This window comes from Corvus kubaryi, unplaced genomic scaffold (assembly GCF_017639235.1).
Source record: "Corvus kubaryi isolate FWS band 111438036 unplaced genomic scaffold, C.kubaryi_AGA036_p1.0 37300, whole genome shotgun sequence".
NCBI lineage: Eukaryota > Metazoa > Chordata > Aves > Passeriformes > Corvidae > Corvus > Corvus kubaryi.
This window is the reverse complement of record NW_024581093.1, coordinates 202133-218223: the sequence shown is the minus strand read 5'-3', so window position 1 is coordinate 218223 and position 16091 is coordinate 202133. Positions and strand designations below refer to the sequence as shown.

Here is a 16091-nt window from a genome sequence, read left to right as displayed (position 1 = left end):
TGGGAGTTTTTTTGGGGGAGGTAGGGGGACTGCAAGGGAACGGGCCAGGACTTGTCTGGGGCCATGGGAAGAGTTGAGGGGTTGGAGCAGGGTGGGGGTGTCTGCAGGGGGCTAGGGGGCTGCAGGGGGATGGAGCTGTGCTCAGCTTCCCTCTCCAGGGGCCCAAGGGCTGGGGTTGCACTGGAGCAGCCACAAGACCACAGGCACAGCCCTCAACGTCCCACATGCCCATCCCAGCCTGGCCTTGGAGTGCCCCCCACCCTGCTGGGCCTCGGTGGGACTCCAAGGGCAGCTGCTTGCTGGGAATGCCGGTGGGACCCTCCCCGACAGTGGTGCCGGGCAGCGGTGCACACCTGGCTGCCTGGCACACCCGGCTGCCTGGCACACCCTTCCCGTGTGCCCCGTGCCAGCTGGGGGACAGCATTCAAATTTTCCCTCCCCAAGCCCTGCTACAGCGCTGCTGCTTGCCCGTGCAGCGGGAACACAATCCCCGCCAATTTCCCTGTGAATTTCCCTGCAAGCCCGGCCCTGCCTCTGTGTGTAATTACTGTGCCTGGCAGCTGCTTCCCTCTGCCACTGCCCTGTGCCGGCTGTATTACTCATCCTTGCCCGCTTCCCAGGGATTGGGAGCGCGGCAGCTCTGCCAGGCGGGGTCACCCGGCTCGGCTGTTGCACAGTGAGGGTTGGGGGGCACGGAACAGCTGCGTGGCCACTGGACAGCCAGAGCGTGGCCCTGGCATGGCTGAGGCATGGACGCTGTGTGGGCACTGTGAGGGCACTGCATGGCCCTGGCATGGCCACTGCACAGCTGCTGCATGGCCTCTGTGTGACCATTGCATGGCCAGTAAATGGCCATTCTGTGGCCAGTACATGACTTTTGCATGGCTACTGAGTGCCAGTTGCATGGCACTCAGTAAATGAACATGACGTGGCTTCGGTGTGACCATTGGATGGCCACTGTATGACTATTGTGTGGCCAGTAAATGACCATCGTATGGCCTCTGCATGACCACTGCATGGCCAGTAAATGCCAATCACATGGCCACAGAATGACCTTTCTATAGGTAGCAAATGATCATCACAAGGCCACTAACTGACCATTCTATGGCCAGTAAATGGCCATCACATGGCCACTATGGGGCCACCACACGGTGGTCACTGCACAGCCAAGCTCCCCCCTGTGACTGATGGGGTCACAGCAGGAGGTGCTGCAGAATCCCGACCCAGCCCCTCCAGCCTCTCACAGCCATCCTGGCCTCCAGCTCCAGTTTTCCATCCCTTGCTCCCAGAGGGCTCCCAGAGGGCTCCCAGAGGGCCTGTGGTTCTCCAAGGTCCTGCTGCCCTCATTCCCACAGGGTCCTTTCCCCAGGAGCCTCGTGCAGGTGCCACGGCCCCACTGGCACCGGAGCATGGGAGGGAAATCCACCCCTGCACAGCTGCACAGCCACCTCACCACACCCCAGCTCCGTCGGGGTGGCACCGGCTGGCACATGCAGATGCCAGCGCCACGTGTGCTTCGGGACACGCGCACTTGGACGTGCATTTGGACACGTGGTTCCCAGCACAGACGCCGCAGGTCGAGGTGCCGCAGACCCCCAGCATCAGCGAGGCAGCCAAAAACTGTTCCCAAAGTTCTGGGCTGCCAGGACAGGGCTCCTTCAGGATCTGGCCACTCACTGGGAGAGCAGGGACCTGCCCACAGGGCTGACCATGCTCTCAGCCGAGCCACCTATGTCACACACCCAAGTGCAAACCTCGAATACCTCACAAAACCCTCCCGTGAGTGCCCAGCTGGTGCCGTGCCATGAGCCCAGCGGTGACCAAACCCATCCCCACTGACCTGCCAGCCCCCTGCCACAAACACATCACAGGGACCTGCCGGGAACAGTCGCCACCTCTTCGGCTCCTGGTTAATTTGGGATGCAGGTGAAGGACACCATCAAACACCCCCTGCCCTGGCACCTCTTGCTCCAGGAGCTGCTCACGCACCGTCAGGATGGGCAGGCGGCACTGTCACCCCACGGGACAGCAGGGGGGGCAGAGCCACCGCGTCCCCCCGGCGGCGTTTGGGTGGCAGGGGCTGCTGCGTTCCCATTCCACGCACGCAGCCTGTAATTTTGGTCTATTGAAGTCATAATTCACGACTGTGAAAATAAACATTTGTGTTAGCTCGCTTTATTCGGCGGGGTTCGGCTGAATGTTAATAATTCCCTGCTGGTGGCTTTGCACGTGGCCTGGGATGCTGGGACAAAGCCCGGCCACCCGTGGCCGTGGTCGTGGCCATGGCCACCTCCTCGCAGGCTTCGGGCGACTTCTCACCCTCCTTTGTACCGTGTCCCTGGGATCCCCTGGATCCCGAAGGAGATGGGGAAAGAAGAGCCACTTTGTGCTAATCCAGGGATAATGAGGAAGACAAATGTAATTTTTAGACAATATTTGGAGTCCAGCACCCACTCAGACCCTTCTCTGCCCCTCCCTGTCACTGGCTTTGTACTCCTGTGCTGTTTTGTGGGTGCTCCCACCACACCAAAGACGCCCCATCACCCACCCCGTGCCATCACTAGGCAGGAGGACGCCTGGGCCGCCCCCGGCTGTCCCCAGGGCTGTCCCCGGGTCTCTCCCCGCCGGGTGCAAGGGGCTGGTGCTTCCCCTCGGCATTTGCATCTTCCCAGCCTTTATCTTTCTCCCGGTCTCTGTATTGCTGCAATTACAGACACTTTAAAACACAATGATCTGGCTGTTAGCGTGATGGATGACAGAACCTTTCTGTCTGGTTTAAATCATTGCTGAGAGTGAGCAAACTTCCCCGCCTTAACCCTTTCCTGCCCCAAACCCTCTCCCTGCCCAGCCCGGGACTGCCGTGTGCTCCGTGGCCACCCATCCACCACAGGCCTGGGTCCCATGGATGGGATAAAGGGGGGGTCTGGCTTCCCTACGGGGAAACATCCCCCCACCCCTCAGCTCCCTGGGTGCCTGGGCGCAGGCCATGGGACCAGCCCCGCTCCGGCAGAGCCGGTGGTGGCCCCGCTGCGCTGCGGTGGGAAATTAACGGCTGGCCCGGAGATAAGCTCCTGCCAGAGCCCGATAGCCGGCTGGATCCATCCCAACCGGGGCCTGGCAATCCTTCCCCCGGCAAATCTGGAGCCGGGGCAGGATGGGGCCCCAGTGCGTTCCCACCCGTGGGAGAGGGTGGAAACTCCTGTCATGGCTCAGTGTTGGTCACGCCGAGTGATTGATGGCGTGGTGAGCCCAGTGCGGGGATGAGCCACACACGTTGCGGTGATCCGTGATCCCTTTGTTTTGGGGAGGTGGCACCTCCCAGCGCCGTGCATCCTGCCCGGTGCCCATCCCTGCCTGCCCACCCCACGGGAGGGTGTCACCGTCAGCCATCACTTGTGCTCTCGGTGCTGGGTGATGTCCTCCATCCCTGCTGGGTGTGCACATCAAGAGGCTGCATGGAGTGGTTTGGAGAGTGCCAAGGACCTGCCCCAGGGGAAGGGACACCACAAGGCACAGCCTGGGGGAGAAGGGGAGCACTGAGGCCTCGGCTTGGTGCGTGCCAGGAGATAAAGTGCTCGCTGAGGGCAGATGAAGGCAACTGGCACCAGAACCTCACAGGAAATGGTCACCACCATGTGCCATGCAGGCCCCATATCTGCCCCTGCACACGACCCCCGCCTGCTATCGGGGCCGGGCAGGTGGGCAGGGGCAACGCGGTGGGTGCTGGGCTCACAGTGCCACCAAGGCACCCTTGGATGCCCCCTCTTGCCTTTGCAGCCACCGCGGTGTTGGGGACCCTTTTGACACCTTGGGAGTGCCCAGCCATCAGTGGCGACCCACTGCCCTCCCCGTGCCCCCCACGGCAATGCACTGTCCCCTTCTCCCGGCTCAGCCCTGGTGCTTCCCAGGGTGCCGGGACGAGCTGATTGCTATTCCGGCTGCACTCCCTCTTCGCAAGCCTCAGGCATTTTTAAGAAGCCCACGGTGCTGGTTTATCACACCTTGGCCCCCGCCAGGCCGGTGACTCAGCCCCTGTCCCTCCGCGGGCACCCTGGGCCGTGCCCCTCCTGCCCCCGCCAGCTCTCACAGGACGATGTCTGCAGGCGAAGGCACCGAGCCGTGCCGGCGCTCAGCCCTGGCGTGCCACAGGTTTCCTGTGGCATCCCCAGCCACTCTGTCTGTCCGTCTGGGTCTCTCGGTCTCTATCCGTTCCCTCTCGGGGAGCAGAGCGTCCCTGGGTACGTCTCTGAGTCCTCACCAGCTGCGGCAGTGCCGGCAGTGTCCTACAAGCAGAGCCTGGGGACAACGTGTGGCGGCTGCTCACGAGCTGCAGGGATGCAAAGCCCCACACGGCTGTGGGGTCCCCAGTCCCCCTCTGCTTGGAGCATCCCTGCAGGGCTGGGAGGGGTCGCTGTGGCCACGGATGGTCCCATCACCCTGCCCCGGCTGCCAGCACGGATGTGGTGGCCCAAATCTCAGTCCCTAAATCCATCCCGGAGCGAGCACCGGGAGCCAGGCTGCAGCCCCCGGCGCTCTTCCCTTGGCACTTTGCTTGCAGCAGGAGCCCTGGCGCTGGATTTTCCTGCACGTTAATCCATCGGGGAATGCAGTAGGGAGATAAGGGGCTGGTGGGGAGCCAGCGGCCGGGGAAGACGCTCGCCTGCCCGCCGGCTATCGCCCGCCGCAGCTGCATCCGCCCGGGGACATCTGCTGGGCAGGAAGCGCCGTGCGCCAGCCTTTCCCAAGGAAGGGGGTTCGTTTGTGCCTGGCTTCCCTCCGTGACCACTCCTGGGGGTCCCCAGACTGGGGCTCACCCACGCTGTAGCCACTGGGCTGGAAGGAGCAGCCCTGCTGGCTGTTGAAGCAGATCCAGTGGCTTTGCGGCTTTCCCACCACTTCCACATTGAAAATAAAAAAGTGCATCTTCCATTAAAAGAAAAAAAAAAATTAAAATCCTGTTTTCCTTGCTGACAGATTCGTTCCTGCTTCGTGGCATTCAAAGGGAAACCACCCCCTACGGCTTATCATCCAGCTCACCCTGCGCCGCCGGCTCCGGAAAATCACCGGCTTGTCTTAAAAAATGGGAGACTTTTGGATACAGAACCGTTCCTCTGGGTGCTTCAAGGTTTGGGGGCTGCTGAGGGCCAAGCTTCCAGCTTTTCTTTGCCATGGAGAGCCTAGGAAGTGTTTTAATTACAAAGCAGAGATGACCACGTGCTGCCCTGACTCCAGGAGCTGGTGTTTTGTTGTGCATGGAGATGTTGCTGGCACCTCCACGGGAGCAGCAGCCAGTGGCAAGTCCTGCCAGCCTCATCCTTGGCGAGCAGGAATTCACCGGGAGATGCTGAACAGAATCCCCTGAGCTGCCCTTGGGTTCACAACAGTTTCACATTCCCCTTCTCCCACCCTAACTTCGGGGAGCAGCTCTTTCCTGGCCCTCCCCACCCCACAGGCTGCACAGGGCTCTTTAGTAACGATGGGAATTTAATTAGCAGGCACTGTGCTTCCAACACCTCACATCCCTACAAAAATCAATGGGAGCTAGCGGGAGGCGGTGTGAGCCTGCCTTCACTCCGGCAGCGGCTTGGATGGACACCCAAGTCCTGGGGCTGCTTTCAGAACCTTCCCAGCACCAAAATCCCCCAGCCTGGGGCTCTGGCCGTGTGGAGGCCGGTGCCAGTCTGTGCTGTGCCAGGCCATGCCATGGGGAGCCACGGCCCTGTGCTGGGTGAGGTCTGGGATTCATTACGAGGTCCAGATGCGCCACGGCAGCGGAGGACGCTGTGGCTGTCTCTGGCCACCTGCATCGTTTCCAAGTTCCCAGGCTAAAAGCAGGGCTTGTTATCAAGAGCAAAAAATGTGCCACCTCTGTTGTATTTCATTTCCCTTTCTCCACCTCTTCCCTGCCCGCTGTGCCTCGGAGATAACAGCTCTCGGTGCCGAGGCCAGAGAGCGCGGCCGGCAACGGCCTCGCCAGCCCTATCGCTGCCTCGCTGGCCGCAAGGAAATCAGGAAGTTTGCAGAGATATTTGGCCAACAAAATAAACATTTCTCCTGCCAAAAGCCTAACGGGCTGCCCGGCCAGCCCGCAGCAATCTGCACGGCTCGCTGGCTGCAGCCTTCCGGAGCGCGGTGCCCGCCGAGCCCCGCGGCCGTGCCGCCTTATCCCGGCACCTTATCGCTGCGTGCCCGTGCCTGGCATGTGCCCATTTTGGGGACAGGGACCCCAGTGTAGTTCCCACCCACGGTGAGCCGGCACAACGGGTGCAGCACCCACGGTGCACCCAAACCCTGCCCTTGTTCTGTCCCAGCCGTGTCCCTGACCCACGGGCAGGTGCCGGGGTGGGCAGGGGGCTGTGGCCGGAGCCCCGTGCCGTGCCGGAGGAGCGGGGTGGGGGTGTGAGGGGAAGCGGGGCACGGGGCCAGCATTGTTCACACCGGTGACTCAGCCGGCTCCGCTTTCCTGCCTGCGCCAGGCAAGGCCCAGCAGAGCCCCCGAGCCCCCCAGAGCTGCCACGGCCCCTCGGCCTCGGTGCCTGGGGATGCTCCAGCGCAGGGATGGGGGATGCTCCGTGCCCACGGAGCCTCCGCGCTGCAAACAATCAGCAGCACCTGGAGAGCCCGTGGGGTTGGATGTGAGCTGCTGATCCCGGAATGAGCAAAACCACCCAGCAAACAGAGGACTGAAATGCTGCAAATAAAACATCCTCGGGGCTGATTACTCGTTATGGAAAGGTTTAATTGCAGAGCAGGCTCTGAATGGGTCGCCGTGACAGCAAGCCCATGGTGCCCCATGGTGCCTTTGCCACTGGCTTGGCCATGTCCCAGCCTCCATTCCCACTGGCTGGTCCCCAAGGGGATGCACTGACTGGTGCCAGCCGCGTGCCACCCTCGGGGAGCACCTGCCTGCCCAAGACTGCATTGGACGCCCGGCTGAGTGACCCGTGCCACGGCACACGGCAACGCCACGGCCACCGCCACCTTCCTCCCGCCGCTGCCTCTCACCTTGGCTGGTCCTGCGTGGTGGCCTGGCCCAAGAGGGGTCCCTGTCCTCTCTGGGGGGTCCCGAGGGGATGGTGGCAGCACCGCAGTGCTGTGAGCCCCGCCGGGGCTGGTGCCGCCAGCCTAGTCCCACGTGTGGGCAGGAGCTGTGCTGGGGCTGGGGATGCCGAGCTCCGGAGGGGCGCGGGGTGTCCTGCCCACTCGGCGCCTGCCCGGCCGCCAGGGCCGCTCATGTGACGGCCGGGGCCGCGGTGGCAGCGGAGCCGTGTCCCATGGCGAGGGGAAGGTGAACAGCTGCCGGGCAGTGATAATGCGGCGGGTGGGGGTGGCCGGGCAGCTGCGCCCGTGTCCTTCCCCAACAGGAACCATCTGTGACCAAGCCCAGCTCTGCCTTCCCTATCAGCCATTCCGGTCTGACTTTCCAACAACTTCCCCTTCGCGCCGGCTTCACTTCCTCACTGCGAGGGGCCGGCGCGGTGCAGCTCGGCACGGGCAGCGCGGGGCAGCGTGGCACGGCAGGACCGGCACGGCACGGCTGTCACCGTGCACTGTGGCATGGCACAACCAGCGCGGCACGGCAGGACCGGCACGGCACGGCTGTCACCGTGCACGGTGGCATGGCACTACCAGCGCAGCACGGCATGGCACGGTTGTCCATTTGCAGCCTGGCACAAGCCTCGCCCCCCATTTGCTACAGCCCCTTTGCCTGGGGTCACCCATGGGATGAGGTTTTCCCACAGCTGCTGCTGCTGATCTGCAGCTGCAGCATCACCCCGACCTTCTCAGCACTCGGGGTGACCCCCCTGTGCAGCCCATCCCTGCATCCCCCGGCCAGGCCCCTCAGCGCCGGAGTTTGGGCTCCCCAAGAGCTGTCAGCGAGAGAGAAACAACTTGTTAGAAACCAGAAAGGCGGCTCTGGGCTGCAGGTGGGAGGGAGGAAACGTGTCCTAAAAATACAGCAGCGCCTGCACGGTCCCCGAAGGTGGCTGAGCAGATGGCGTGTCTTGGCGGCCACCTGGGCTCCCGCAGATGGTACCCGGGGCTCCCCGCTTTGTGCCCCCCGCCCAGGGCTCGGGGGGGGCCGGGGAGGGCTGGGTGGAAGTGGGGAGGAGGGTACCGGGGTGTGGGGGTGCTGTGCTGCGGGAGCAGAGGGCAGAGCGGGGTGTCACCAGCAGGGTCTCTGCCCTCTGGGTGCAGCCCTGAGCCCCAGGGGACGTCGAGCACGGTCTGGGTGCTGCAGGGAGAGGAGGGGAAGCCCCAGCACGGGGCTGATGTGCTGGGGAAAAGGCCACAAGCTGCAAACCACAGCCTGACCCTTCCAGGACTGTGTGTTTGGGGGGAGATGCCACAGCTGTCCCCTGCACAGTTCTGCCCCAGACCCACATCCTGCGTCCCAGCAATGCTGGGACACCCCAGATCTGTTCTACCCACCCTGGAGATGCCCGTGCCCCACCAGCACAGGCACAGCAGCCTGAGTACGGACTGAAGGCTGGCAGAGGTTTTGGCAGGATTTCCAGCTGTGTTTCAGGCTCTGGCTTCTTCCCCTTTTCTTTCTGGTTGACTCAGGTGGGCAGGGTGTCATCGCTCGGGGTTTTGCCAAGCTGCCCCTTGCCCCTTGGCTCAGCACGGGACACGGAGAGTGGCCACTTCTGGGGAGTGTCCCAGGGCAGCGAGTCAAAACAAGAGGGTTTCAGGGCCGGCCAGGAAAATCCCACCCAGCGGCGGCCCCGTGTCCCCGTGTCACCCGCGCGGGCGCGTTTTCTCCGCCAGGAAACGGAGAGCACCTGTCCGGGCAGCTGCAGGCGCCGGGCTGCCGGGGAATGCCCCAGCACGGGGGAGAGCCCTGAGCTCTGCCCCAGAGTGCAGGGAACCCCCGGGGTCCCGGGGGCTGGCTTGGCGCAGGGGGAACCTCTGGGATCCAGAGCTCTGACTCACGGAGGGAGGGGAACCCCTGGGATCCCGGGGTTTGGCTCGGTGAGGGGAAACATCTGAGCTCTCCAAACACGGAGAGGAACCCCTGGGGGTGTAGGACCCACCGTGGCATGGGGGAACCCCTGGGCCGCGGGGTCTGCCCCGTCACAGATGACCCCTCCCGCCCACGCTCCGGGAGCCGCCGGCGCTCCCGGCCGGTTTCTCTCTGAGTCAGAGCCGCTCTTGCTGCCGAGCAGAAACTTCCCCCTGCTAAAGGAGAAGCAGGACGGGCCCCCACCGCACCCACACTCACGGCGAGGTGGGGGAAGGAGGGCAGAAAGCCCTCGGGGTCTCGCTACCTCCGCAGGTACCGGGGCTGTGCCAGCCCTGTGCTCGGGGGAACATGCCATGGAATGGCACGGCACGGCATGGCATGGCATGGCACGGCACGGCATGGCACGGCGTGGCACGGCATGGCATGGCACGGCACGGCATGGCACGCTTCCCCAGTGCTGGGAAATGCCCCCTGCCCATGTGCCCCACTGCCTGCAGAGCCCCACTGCCTTCCCCTTTCCATTTGAGAGCAAATGGGGGGGGAACAAGGGGGAAAAGGAAGCGGCAGCAACAACCGGTGAGCAAAACATCCCCGGCAGCTGTCGGAACCGAACCGAGACCATCACCTCCCAAAAGGGGCTGGGATGGGGGCACGGCCCCAGCCTGGGGCTGGCACGGGGCTTTATCCATCGATGCTTAAATCTGCCTCTTCCAGCCCAGGGAAATGGGGATGCAGGAGCAAAGGCAGGCGCTGGGAATGGAAAGGAGAGCGATGGCCGAGCCAGGGACGTGGGAGCTGCCGAGAGTTCACAGGGAACACAAAGACAAATTCTTTAAGAAAAAAAAAAGAAATCAAAGGGATGTGGAGAGGGAGATAAGAGGGAAGACAGAGCAGGGAGACGGAGAGAGCGGAGAGGACGCGGGCAGAGGGAGGCAGGCGGCGCGGGGAGGCGAAGCGGGAGCCGGGGGAGCTGTCTGGCGCGTCCCTATCGCCTCTCTCCATCGCGGGAGCCCAACCTCAAGTAGTTTTTCACTGAGATTGGAGTGATCAGGTAGGGCTGCCCTCGGCGGCAGCTGCGGGGCTGTGAATAAGCACCTGCTTATCTCTGCCCAGCGGCTGTGCGCGGCTGCAGATTGCGGGGGAACGGGAGCTGGCTGCCGGCTGCGATTTCCATATCAGCGCCCTGCAGCCGCCTGCGCCAAATAAACACAACAGCCCCACGGACAAAAGGTTAATTATCAATTTTCAGAAAAGGAGAGAGAGGGGAGGGGGAGAGGGGAGAGCGGCGGCCGTCGGCGGCCGCGGGGACGCGCAGCCGGGCCCTGACGGGGTGCTGGGCTCGGCGCCCCGGGCACAGCGTCCCTGAGCATCCCCGGGGCTCTGCCGGCACCGGCCGGGCTGTGGGGAGGGGCGGGGGCGGGGATGGGGACAGGGATGGAAATGGGGATGGAAATGGGGATGGGGCAGGGATGAGAATGAGGACAGATATCGGGATGGGGGCAGTGACAGGGATAGAGATGGAGATGAGGACAGGGATGGGGATGGGGACAGATATGGAGATGAGGACAGAGGTGGGGAAGGGGACAGGGATGGTTCTGTACAAGCACAGGAGCAGTGGGACCTGGAGGGGACACAGGGGAAAGAAAAAGAACCCCTCCCAATACCCTGTTTCAGCCCTGGCTGGGCAGAGGCAGGACTGGAGGAAGGCACATCCTCCTCCTCCTCCTCCTCCTCCTCCTCCTCCTCCTCGGCATGCAAGGCCGTGCTGGCTCCACTTCCCGCAGCCACATTTCTGTATTCAACAGCTTTCTCCTCTTATCAAAGCGACCATGAGCTCCCAGCTCGGCTGGGCCACGGGGCCCAGGGAAGGAAGGGCTGGGTGGTGGCATCACCCTGCTTGTAGCTGAGACCACGTGAAGCCATCAGGGATCCTCACAGGCTGTTAATCACTGTGCATGGGGTCAGGGCTTGTCCCTCTCTCCTGACAATCGGAGTTGTTAAATGCGGCCAGGGGTGCTGGTGTTTCCCTGGTGTCACCCACCCTGTCCCCCGCGTTCACTCGGGGCTGCAAAACTTCTCTCCTGCTGCAGCCATCCCTGCTCCAGGATGGTTTTCCCATCCTGCATGTCCCACTCTCAGCACACCCTGGCCAGGGAGCACTGCCCCGAGTGTGCTCAGGATGCTCCCGGCTCCCACGAGGAGACACAGAACCCAAAAGAGCCTCCCAGGGCAGCAGCCACGCTGCTGGGAAGCCTCGAGCCCACACGGCACCAGATTTAGCCACAGACATGCTCCTAAAAATAGCTGGGAGCTGAGAGGCTGCAGAGCTGCATCTGCTGCCACAGGGAGCAGACTTGGAGCTCCAGCCCTCATCCTGTGGGGCTGGGATGGATGGGGCTGAGATGGATGGAGCCGTGGTGGACAGAGCTGGGGTGCACAGGACTGGCCTCAGCACAATTCGGCTCAAGGAGAGTTTGGATGCAGCCATCCCTGTGCCAGCCTGATGCCAGGGACCGGAGGACACCGGCATGGAGATGAGATGCTCTTGGTGCTGGGATGGTCCTAATCCACTGGGGAATGAGATGTGCAGCTGTGGATGAGGACACCGAGGGCTGAAGGTATTTAGCACCTTTAGTGCAGGCAGGGCTCTGCAGCTCCCATCTGGGGGTGCTCCAGGGCTCCGGAGGGGCCAGGAAATGGGTGTCCCCAGGGATTTGTGGGGAGAAGCTGGGGACAGAGCCAGCACTCAGAAAGCTGTGGTGCCTGGCTGTGAGCTGTGGTGTGGCCCCAAGCTGCTCCACATCCCACGAGGGGCCTGACCTCCAGCTGATAAAACACGCTAAAAATACCGGGATAAATATGAGGGAATGCAGGCGGGGTGTGAGCATCCCGGGCTGGAACAGCCAGCCCCCCTCCAGCCCTGCCCAACCCCCCCAAATAACCCCAGCCCAAAATACTAACCCGGGGCCCATCTGGTGTCCAACTGATGAGCACAGATGTGTTTGGGATTTCCGAGCCGGCTGGCAGCCGTTCAGACCTGTCGCAAGCTGCACCTGCTGCAGGATATTTTCCCTTCTGGATTTAATCCCCATTCCCCCAGCAGCCCCAGGCATCCTCCAGGGCTGGGTGGGCAGAAGGAGACCCCCCCCAGGTGATGACCTTCCTGACCCGTGCCCATCCCTGCCATAAATATGGATGTGGAAGCAGGAGAGGGGGGAATTAAATGCCCAAGAAGGGTCGTGTGGTGCCCAAATCCCAGCCCCCCACAGAGGAAATGCCCGGGAGAGGGGTTGGTGTCACAGCCACCCTCCCCTAGGATGGATTTCAGCACCTCTGGGTGTTTTGGGAAGGTCAAAGGGGATTTCTGGGAGCATCCCCAGCCACAGAGACCTGAGCCTTTCATTGCAGGCACCGAGCCCGAGCGCTGCTCTGGGGTTTGGAAACCATCCAGTGCATTCCCAGCCCCCCACCATCCCCCCCAAATTAACACACCACTCTTATGTTTTAACAAGGCTCTCCCAGCTCAGATGTTGACCCCTGTGATGATCGTGGAGCCTGCGGAGGGAATAAACAGCAAATCCCCTTTTAAATGAAGGGCTCGCCGAGGGATTAGGAGCGAAGGGGTGGCCTGTCCTCCCCGGCCCCCCCCGGGGGCTGCCTGTGCAGATATTCCGGGCAGGAGAGGCCTCGTCTGTCCGTCTGGCCCGTCTGAAGTGGTCCTGGGCGATAGGGAGTGATTAGGATTAGACACATCCAGGATGAGAGTTTTTTCACCAGATAGGGATGATAATGGGACCCGTGGGGAGGATTACGGCCCCGTCTCTCCAAGAGAGCGGCCATCTGCGTGTCCATCTCCTGGAGGCTCTGCTGCCCCAGCGCGTCCAGCCGGGCTCTCCCTTGTCCGTGCTGGCTCCCGGGATGGCAGCACTGACCCGCTGCACCCATCGGGGCTGGGCCTCCCGCTCTGTCCCCACCAGGGTCACATGGGAACAAGGGCCTGTGGCCATCTGGGGTGGCAGAAGTGCAGTCCTGAAATGAGCACAGCACCCAACATCCCTCCTCCCTGGGGCACCCAGCATCCCTCCTCCCTGGGGTACCCAGCATCCCTCCTCCCTGGGGCACCCAGCACCCCTCATCCCAAGGTACCCAGCACCCCTGGGCTATCCAGCATTGCTGTGCATCCCTGGGGTGCTCAGGCATCCCTGGATCCTCAAGGCACCCAGCATCCCTGCCTCCCTGGGGTACCCAGCATCCCTCATCCCTGGGGAATTCAGGCATCCCCCCGATGTGTCCTGGCTTGGGGCCACCTCCACACACCCGGGATGCTGCCGAGGGAGCAGGGTGACACATCCCTGTGAGCACAGCTTGAGCCTCTGCCATCCCTTGACTTTCCCATCCCTGGAGCGAGACGAGCGCTGCTGGCCCGGGCTCCGCAGGGAGGAGAGTGGTGAGAACTGGCCCGTTCCCATCGCCCCCATCCCGCTCCCTCCCGGCAGCATTTTTCCCTGCTGAAGTCAGAGGCACCCGGCAGAACCCCGGCTCCTGCCAAGCACAAACATTTCCTATTTGGGATGTTCACGCCGTGGCCTCGGCCGTGTGCGTGGCCAGAGGATCCCAGGGAAGGCTGGAGCTGCTGTGCCTGCCATGATTATGGAGAGAGAGAGAGAGAGAGTGGCATTTTGAAGTTTGGATAAAACCTTAATTGAAGTCTTGGCTGGTGTTAATTATATTAAAGGCAGAGTGAGCGATGGGCTTTTTATTAGTTAATGAGGATTTTCATTTTCCGATGGAGGAGCCCTTTGATGTTTCCAGGACTAATGGCTGTTAAATTCAACTTACTCGCTTTGCCAGTGCTGGAGGGTGATGGGGAGCAGGGGCTGCTCCAGACACGGTGCCCAAAGCCCTGGGAGCCACCAGCCACTGTGGAGAGAGGACAGGGATTCTCCCACTACATCCCCACCAGGGTCATGTGGAAACAAGGATTTGTGGCCATCCGGGGTGGGAGATGGGCTATCCTGCCCATGAGCACAGCACCCAGCGTTCCTCTGTGTCCCTGGGGTGTTCAGGCATCCCCTGAATCCCCAAGGAACTCTGCATCCCTGCATCCCTGGGACACTCAGCATCCTTGGACATCCCTGGGGCACGCAGCATCCCTGCATTCCTGGGACACGCAGCATCCCTGAGGCACCCAGCACCCCAGGCTATCCAGTGTCGTGCTCTCCACATGGATTTTTCCAGACTATCTCCAAACGCCATGCCAGGCTTCCTCCCTCCTCCCGCAATTAGCATTTATTATGATTATTTTGCATTCATTACCCACGGAGCCAGAGCTCTACCCCATCTGAAATCGTGTGCAAATTCCTTTTGCAACCCTTTTCCTAGCCTTGCACGGGAAGGGCTGCACAGTTTGCCGTGAACACCCCGGGCTCGGGGAGCGCCGCCGTCGGTGCCGGTCCCTTGCCCCAGCCACGTGGCCACGGCTGCTCCCCAGCTGGATGATTTGTAGCATTAATCAAGGCCCAGAGTACTTTGCATTTCAAATGCTGGCAGGGAAGAGCCAGGCAGGAATCTGGGCTTTGGGGAATATTCAGGAAGAAAACGGGTTTGTCCTCAGCCTCGCCTTGGCCCACGGGAGGTTCCAGGGTGGGAACTCGTGGCACCCCAGTGGGTTCTCCCCACATGGCATGGCCCAAGGCAACCCAGCAGCATTTAAGGAGTTTTTGGGGTGCCCAGTGGGGCAGGATGGGGTGGGATGAGGGGTTGGTGGCAGTGGGCACGGGACCCTCTGCAGCAGCACTGTGACAGCAGTAAGAGACATTCGAGGGGCTGGGGGGCAGTGGGGTCCCCCAAGGCTGGGTCAGGAGTGGATGCTTCTCCCAAGCCCCCCAAATGGCAACTCAGCCCCTCCTGGGGGCCACTCTGTGTGTGGCTGCCGTGGGGCAGGAGGGGAGGGCAGGGGGGGCTCTTTCCTGGTAATTACCCCTCGTCCTTCCCAGCCAGGCTCATGGAGGGAGCCGGGGGGGACACAGCTTAAGCTATCAATGGTCCTGCCTTGATGGGAATAAAATATGCGCTGAAAGACATGAAAATGGAGTAAATAAAAGAGATAAAAATGGAACGATCAAGCCAGCAACTTCTCCTCCTCTGATTAAAAAGAGGGAGTGGGGGGGGGAGAGGGGATGCGCTGAGCCCTTGAAGAGGCAGCTGCTGCCGCAGCCGCAGCCCTGATAAAGGGGCTGAGCAGCCTGTTTGGGAGAGATAAAGTGAAGTCCCAGCGTTTCCTGTCCTCAATCCAAGCCTTACCATCAATATTAATACAGCCTGACAAACTGGCGTTTAAGATAGAATAAATATAGGCTGGTGCTGCTATTACCTAGACCTTATTAATCTGCTTGGAGGCATTTAAATGCCGTTAAAAATATGGAGTTTACTCGCTGGCACTTCAATAGCTTTACAATCCATCAGCGTTTTGTTTTCCACCCTCCTCCTCCCCTTCCCGAGGTGTTGGCTCCGGGTGCCCACTGACCTGTGCTGCTCCGGGCTGGGAGAGAGGAGCCGAGGGGGGAGCTGAGGTGGGAGCTTGTCTGAAGGATGATGAGGATGGGTGGGAGCTCAGCCCAGGGCATGGGGGCACAAACCCCTTGGAGACGGAGAGCAGAGCATCCCAGGACTGGAGGTCCAAGACCCTCGTGCTCAGGTGATGGAAAATGCACCTCCCGGGCACCAGGAGGACCCCGGGGCTCCCAGCTGCAGCAGCCAGAGCCCCCAGCCAGGGAAGCAGCCCCCCCTGGAGCCCCAGTTTGCCTGTGGGATGGACAGGAATCCAGCAGCTGCTTGGGAAGCTGATCCCCGTCCTGTTTCCTCTGCTCCTGGCAGCATGGATGCTGAGCTGCCATATGTTGTGGCACCCACATGCTCCTTCCCTGCCAGCCCTGTGCCAGACACACTGCCTGGTGCCCGGCACCCTTCCCCGGGCCATCCTGTTGCCTCAGCATCCACAGGGTGGTAGGAGCAGTTCTGAATTCATGAGTGCCAGGGTGCATGGCAGGGGGGACCCTGGTGTGGGGCAGGACCCCTGGGTGCCGGGCACACGGCAGGGTGTGGGATGGGATCCATGGGTGCC

The 16091-nt window shown here is 62.0% G+C and overlaps 1 protein-coding gene across 2 annotated transcripts in view; it reads right to left on the bottom strand.

Moving 5' to 3' along the window:
• CBFA2T3 (CBFA2/RUNX1 partner transcriptional co-repressor 3) overlaps positions 1 to 7209 on the bottom strand; it is a 27830-nt gene extending 20621 nt beyond the window's left edge. Inside the window, exon 1 of one of the 2 annotated variants that reach the window (XM_042027015.1) lies at positions 7006 to 7209. The gene's annotated coding sequence lies outside the window, so the exon portion shown is untranslated. The remainder of the gene's footprint in view (positions 1 to 7005) is intronic. The other variant, XM_042027014.1, reaches the window with a different exon arrangement.
• Between the last annotated feature and the right edge of the window lie 8882 nt (positions 7210 to 16091).